This window comes from Equus asinus, chromosome 8 (genome assembly GCF_041296235.1).
Source record: "Equus asinus isolate D_3611 breed Donkey chromosome 8, EquAss-T2T_v2, whole genome shotgun sequence".
Taxonomy (NCBI): Eukaryota; Metazoa; Chordata; class Mammalia; order Perissodactyla; family Equidae; genus Equus; species Equus asinus.
This window is the reverse complement of record NC_091797.1, coordinates 18,477,747-18,484,833: the sequence shown is the minus strand read 5'-3', so window position 1 is coordinate 18,484,833 and position 7,087 is coordinate 18,477,747.

Genomic DNA, 7,087 nt, shown 5'->3' with positions numbered 1-7,087 from the left:
TGCAGCAGAGAAAGGGATAATTCACAAGGCAGCCAAGCAAGGAGACAGGAGAACAAATCTCAAATCCACCGCCCTGAAAATGGGGATTGGGGATATTTATGGGATAAGGGGGCAGGGTGTTCTGAAGTATGGGAATAGATGATTGGAGGTAAGGAGAAGTGAGGTAATTAATGATCTCTGAAAGTGTAGCCAAGCTTCAGGGCTCTCCATAGGGTGCATGTTCACAAAATGGTGGTGTTACCATGATCTGAGGGTGGAGTTTTCAGCTCCTTGACTTCTAAGGGTCCCCTATCAGTCATCCTTGCAGGCCCAGTTGATGAGCCAGTGGTCTTAACCAGCCTGAACTGGACAAGGAGTCAACTCTCAGGTCCTGAAAAACTCAAGCACCCATTACCATGGTGATGCAAGCATCAGAGATGTTATCTATAGGGTGGGTTTTAGTAATGCTTTATCTAACTACTTTTGCAAACAGACAACTAACTGAGTATAAGGAAAGCAAGTTGGCCCCCAGTTTCCAGATTCATAGGAGAAATATGGATTACTATTGTCAAACAGTATGATTAGCTAGTCATTGGAGGAAAAACAAATCTGAATTCCAATCTTACTCCGTCTACTCTAAGTCAAATCCAAACATATCACTTTAAATGTGAAAGTGAAATGATAATCACTAGAAGTTTTATAGTTTGTGAATATTCAGCAAGCTGTACACTTATACACTTTTGTGATTATATATTATTTATCAATAAAAAATTTAAAACTAGACAAAATGATAGGTTGTTTTTATAATTTTGGAGGAGAAAAGGCCTTTCAACTGTAACATAAAACTCAAAAGCCATTACAAAAAGATTGATAAGTCTAACTACATGCAGGTTTAAACCTTCGGAATAGCATAATAACACCATCAAAAGTAAAAAACAAACATCAATGCAAGAAAACATATTTGCAACACTTTGAGCAGACTCTATCAGGCAAGGGTCCAACCAGGAAAATATATCTCTAAATGTCTGAAACAGAGAGAATCTACAGGAATTGTTTTCATTGATGATGAAAGAGGTGATAAGCCAAAAATATTGTAAGCACTCCAGAAGTTGTCAACAGCAGGTAGCCTCTTAGCCCCTAAACTGGAAGGGAAAAGGGAAGACGTGGTATTCCTAGAGCCCAAGGGTCAAGGACAACTAGCTGGAGCCAAAACTATGCAGGCCTCTCTGTTGGAAGCAGAAGCCAGAGGGACATAGTGGATGCTGGAGATGCTGCTGAAAGCAGGGGATGGGCACGGGGATGGATTATCCCTTCCTCTGGCCCTCTGTTTTAGTTTCCTATTGCTGCTGTAACACATCACCACAAATTATGTAGTTTAAAACAATACAAATTTGTGATTTTATAGTTCTGGTGTTCGGAAGTCTGACGCAGGCCTCAGCAGGCTAAAAACAAGATGTTAACAGGGCTGCATCTCTTTCTAGAGGCTTTTGAGGAGAATCTGCTCCCTTAGCTTTTCCATCTTCTAGAGCCTACCTGCCTTGGGTCATGGCCCCTTCCTGCATCTTCAAAGCTAGCAATGACTGGTCAAGTCCGTCTCATTCTACCATCTCTCTGGTTCTCCTCCTTCTGGCTCCCTCTTCCACTTCTAAGGACCCTTGTTGATTACTTTGGACCCACCTGGATGACCAGGATGCTCTCCTTTATTTTAAAGTCAGCTGATTTACAATCATAATTCCTTCTGCAGCCCAATTCCCTTTTGCCAGGTAACATAACATGGTCAACGGTTCTAAGGATTAGGATTTAGGCATCTTTGAGGGGCCATTATTCTGCCTTCCACGTCTGCCTCTCATTGTCCAAACTCATTTGGAAGCTGGCTGACTGGAAAAGCAATATGCAGGGGTCAGCCCCCATATGCACCCTTGACCCCACACACACCCAGGGGAAAAGAAGAAATGGATCTAAGAGCAAATGGATACCTGGAAAAATAAATAATATCACTAAAATAAAGAGTTCTTAGAAATCAATGAGAAAATGATAAACAAAATAGAAAAATAAGCCAAGGATATGGGCTGGCAGGTTGGCAATTTTCAGACAAAGAAATGAAATAGTCAATATACATATACAAAGATTATTAGCCTCCTTAACATGAATTGAAACAATGAGCTATAATTTCTCTCCTACCATGAGGCCTAAATTCAAAAGATCATTAATTTTGGTGACAGTGTAGACTGTTGAAAAAGAGTAAATGTTACAACTTTTTTGGATGGCTTTTGATCTAGCAATTCCACTTCTATGAAAAATTTCACACATGTGCAAAAACATATGTACAAAGATGTTCACTGAGGCAGTGTTTATGATATCAAAAAATAAAACAAGCTTGAAATTATTCAAATGTCCATTAATACAGAGTTAATCAAGGTTCAGTAAAACAAAGGAATGAACCATTTGAAGCAATGACTTGATATGGAAATAAATGCATTGGCATGGAAATATGTCTATTGAGAGATGGAAAAAGCACAGTTGCAGAGCACTATGTCTAGTATAATTATAAGCCATTAACATGTTAGAACATGAATAAAAATTCTGGTTAATATAAAGCAAACTGTTAATAGTGGTTGTTCTGAGACGTGGGCTTCTTCATGACTTTCACCTTTTACAACAGTATAGAAGTTCCTAAAAAAATTAAAAATGGGACTACCATATGATCCAGCAATTTCACTTCTGGGTATTTATCCAAAGAACATGAAAACACTAATATGAAAAGATATATGCACCCCTATGCTCATCACAGCATTATTCACATTAGCCAAGACCTGGAAACAATCTAAATGCCCATCAATGGAAGAATGGATAAAGATGTGGTACATAGAGAGAAGGAAAAGTATCCTTGGCCATAAGAAAAGATGAACTCTTGCCATTTGCAACAACATGGATGGAGCTTGAGGGTACTATGCTAAGTGAAATAAGTCAGATAGAGAAAGAGAAATTCTCTATGATTTCCTTCATTGTGGAAGATAAACAAACACATAGATACAGAGAACAGATTGGTGGTTACCAGGGGGGAAGGGGCGGGGGGGAGGAAGAAAGGGATAAAAGGGGACATTTGTATAGTGACAAATGGCAGCCAGACTTTTGGTGGTGAACACGATGTAGTCTATACAGAAGTTGAAATATAATGATGTACATCTGAAATTTACATAATGTTATAAACCAATGTGACCTCAATAAAAAAAAAAATTCCCCCTAAAATGAATGAATGAGTGAATGAACAAATAAATGGATGAATGAGTAAACAAGAGAGATTTTCCCTTAGGCCTCTTGTCTGACAGTTCTCTCTCTCAATACATTTGCTTAGAGAGTTCCTCTTTCTCAGGGTCCTCCCCTCATAACTGAAACTGCCCCCATGTGCTTTCAATTCCTGTCTCTACAAAGAGTCTGCCATGAAGTTCTTTTCCCTTTCATTTTGGTTTAGGTGATATTCAAATAGACCCTTAACTAACACTTTCATTTGGGGAAGAGAGATCTTATACGAACTTAGAAACAGAAATTCCTCTAAGGCTCTTTCTCTTGGCCTAATATAATTTCCCGGGCCTTGGAAAATTGATGGTCTTTTAACAAAACTCTGCTGTGTGGTGATCACAGCATCTTTCTGTCCTGTAAATGTTTTATTTAGTTGTTTAATAGGATTCTGAAACATTGAGTGACTCTTGGAATCCTGGGTTCTCGTTCCCTACCTGATTTGAGGTATAACCGCACATGGGCAGTGACTGATTTCCTAACCAGCAGGTCATGACTCCTTAATGTATTTTGAGCACAACATTGTAGTGTTGTAATAGCCTGGATTTCTTCATTCTTTGTATACTTTTTAGGGTGAGAGGTAAGGTTGGAAGAATAAGGTGGTGGTTTTCTGGTGAAAGAGAACACATGCATGCGTATAAACCCAAGTATGTGTCTGTGTAGAGGCCTGGCTGATGAAACTCAGACTTCACCTGTCAGCAGTGGCTGCTCACATGAAGACTATGGGGGAGTTAAGACTGTTCCAGTATTTCTCTCACACTATCAGTGCTTATTTCACTACTCCTTCCCACCCCATCATTCTTAGAAAAAATTATGACCTGGTAATACATAGACTGTATCTATTCTAAATACACATCTTCAGCTTTATTGAGATGATATTTCTAAGAAAATTCAGGTATGTAAAAATTAATTTAAAATTATTACTTAACTTTTTAAGAGGGCCTGTCTTCTATGAAAAAATAGATGAGACCACTTAGTTAAGCTTATAACTTAGGTAATCACATCTTGGCTAATCATTTCCAGGAAGAGTTGGCCAACAGACTGGCGAATAATTCATTTGTAAGACAGCTTTCATAAGAAGAATCTGATCTAATCACTGAAGTAATAATTCCTTGATTTGAAATCCTGAGGATACAGAAAAATCATTTTGCAGTGTCTTTCTATTGTTAAATTTAATACATAATTATTGAGCGCCTCCTATGTGTTAATAGCTGCCAAGAAAGCAAAGACAGTAGGACATAATGTCAGAATTCATTCAAAGGCCATCGTTGTCATAACAGGAAATGAAAGTTGTATGATAACGCTATATTATGAAAGAAAATATACCAAATGTCCTAGGAGAGGTATACACACAGTGTATGTGAGGAGGGAGAGAATATATCTAAGAAAGAAGGAGTCATGTAGGAGGTGGCATGTGAGAAGTAATATAGATGATATACACTGTGTACTTGGGACGTGCTACTTCCGCCCTTAGACCATAAGCTCCATGAGGGTAGGAAAAGTGTCTCCTTTATCACTTCTCTACACTCATCTATACAAGCACCTTGTACAGTACCTGACACACAGTGGGTCCTCAGTGAATGCTTAAAGGAAGGAAAAGACATTAGCTTCAAGTACCTAGTCTGTGCCAGTCCCTTTCCTGGTTGATCTTTATAACAAACCACTGAAGAAGGATTCCTTTAGATCCTCCTCCCATCCCTTTCTTTCCTCCTCCTTCTCTTTAAACAAAAGAAGAAATCATGGCTCAATGAGCAAATTGACTTGAGATAGGCTGGAACATCAGCTATGGAATTAGCCCTGAGTTCAAGCACAGGCTATGCCACTTACTAGTTATGTAACCTTAGGCAAGTTAATTACTAGTCTCAGTTCCCGGCTGTGTAAAATGGGGGTGATAATACTAACTCAAAGCACTGTAATGAGGGCCAAATCAGATGAGGTATACAAAGTGTGTAGGTCAGTTCCTGAGACTTAAAATGGTCAGATGGTGTACTGTTATTATTGTTGCTATTGTTGCTAATATCGTGAAACAAAAAAATAGTAGAACCTACTTCACTGATTTAAGGAATACATGCTATTAACGTGTAAAAAACATTGTTTCCTTAAAATAGTCCCAATAAGGTTCAAGATTATTCTGTGAAAAGATATTTGATGTTGAGGGAGGGTTAGGAGATCAAAGAAGCTACCTAAGCAGGGTTTGCTAGACTGGACAAACTGGATTGACACTCCAAGGACAGCATTAAAGGGTGAGGAGAGATATGGTATAAGATAGAGAAAAAGGGTAGGAAGGAAGAATGAAAAAAGGAGGAGGAGGATATAGTCTAGGAAATTCAGGGTGAAGAAAAAGTAGCCCAAGTATAAAATTATGAGGGTCCGAATCAGAGATACAACTGTTGAGGAAAAAAAGGGATATAGCCCATGTCGAAGAAGAATCAATTCTGTAAAGAAGAAGGTAGGCAGAGTGTGCAGGAGATCATTTAGAATGACTGAGCCTCCCTGGTTATAAACTGGAGGTATCAGTATAAGCCTCAGGAGTAAGGAGGTTGAAATGTACCAAGTTTCACTTGAATTCACCCTCAGATATTTGAGTAGATGTGAGAAAAGGCCAAGCTGGGTAAGGAGGTGTGGGCTGACAAGGAGATTGAGGAGATCTGCTTATGAGCCATGTATAGAATGTAGTGCAATTGTGGGAGGGGTGAGATGTGGCCTGGAAACCGGCAGAATGGAATGTGAATTCTCAGGGATATGCAGAGAGGAACGTCTTGGTTTATGAGTTTCTTTTGCTTTGGCAGGCATATAATTCTGGGCATCAAAATAATGTCAGAACAGGCAGTTGAAAAGCTCCAATGTCAGACGGGACATAACCTGCGTTATCATCTGTGCATTAAAGGAAGTTACAGGGATTTGAAATAAACTTTCCACTTCTTGTTTCAGAAACAATTTATGGCTAGGCGATCAGCTGTCCATAAGGAAAAATCACATTCCTTAAAGGCAGGGTTTGTGTTTACTGCATTGCATTTCTCACAATGCCCAGAATACATAGTGCTTTGTATATTATATGTTTACACTTTTTTTATATTAGTAAAAAACATATTTACTAATTGGTTGAGGGTAGTAAGTGCTTAATCAATGCTTATTGGACCAAAGGTTTTATATCTAACTTTTTTGAGATGTGTGATTTTTTTTTGTGATTGTAGACATGGCTGAAAGAACAAATCAATTACCCACTTAAAATCCTTCATTACCTACCTATAACTTCTAGAATAAAACCTCAAATCCCCGAGCCTGGCCCCCCAAAAGGCATCCTAGGGGTTTGATTGTATACCTGCTTGTTGGCCTGGCTGTCTCATTACCCTTCCTCTCCTTATTGGACTGCTCCAAGGTACACCCAAAGACTCCCCAGTACTTCCTCTTTTGAGGGCAGGGACTATATTTTCTATCTCTGTATTTATGGCAGAGCAGGTGCTTGTCTATAACGGGCGATCAGTAAATGTTTGTTGAGTTGATGAACGTGGACTCATGACTCAAAATTCTTTACATAATATTGTGTGTATGATTAAATTGCCTGATATTTGAAAAACGCAAATGTATTTGTCAGTTTGGATTACTTAAAATATCTGACCCTTCAAAAGAGAGTGGCTGTAACACTTCAAAAAAGTCATGCTTCTTGAAAGAGACTCTCTTTCAAGGCCTACGGGGTTGTATTATTTACGCATCATACACCAGCTCTATAGTGACACTGCTGTCTGAATAAAGTGCAAATAACATTATTTAAAAGGTCCTTTCAGTTGGCAAAGTCCTGAGTCATTTGGAT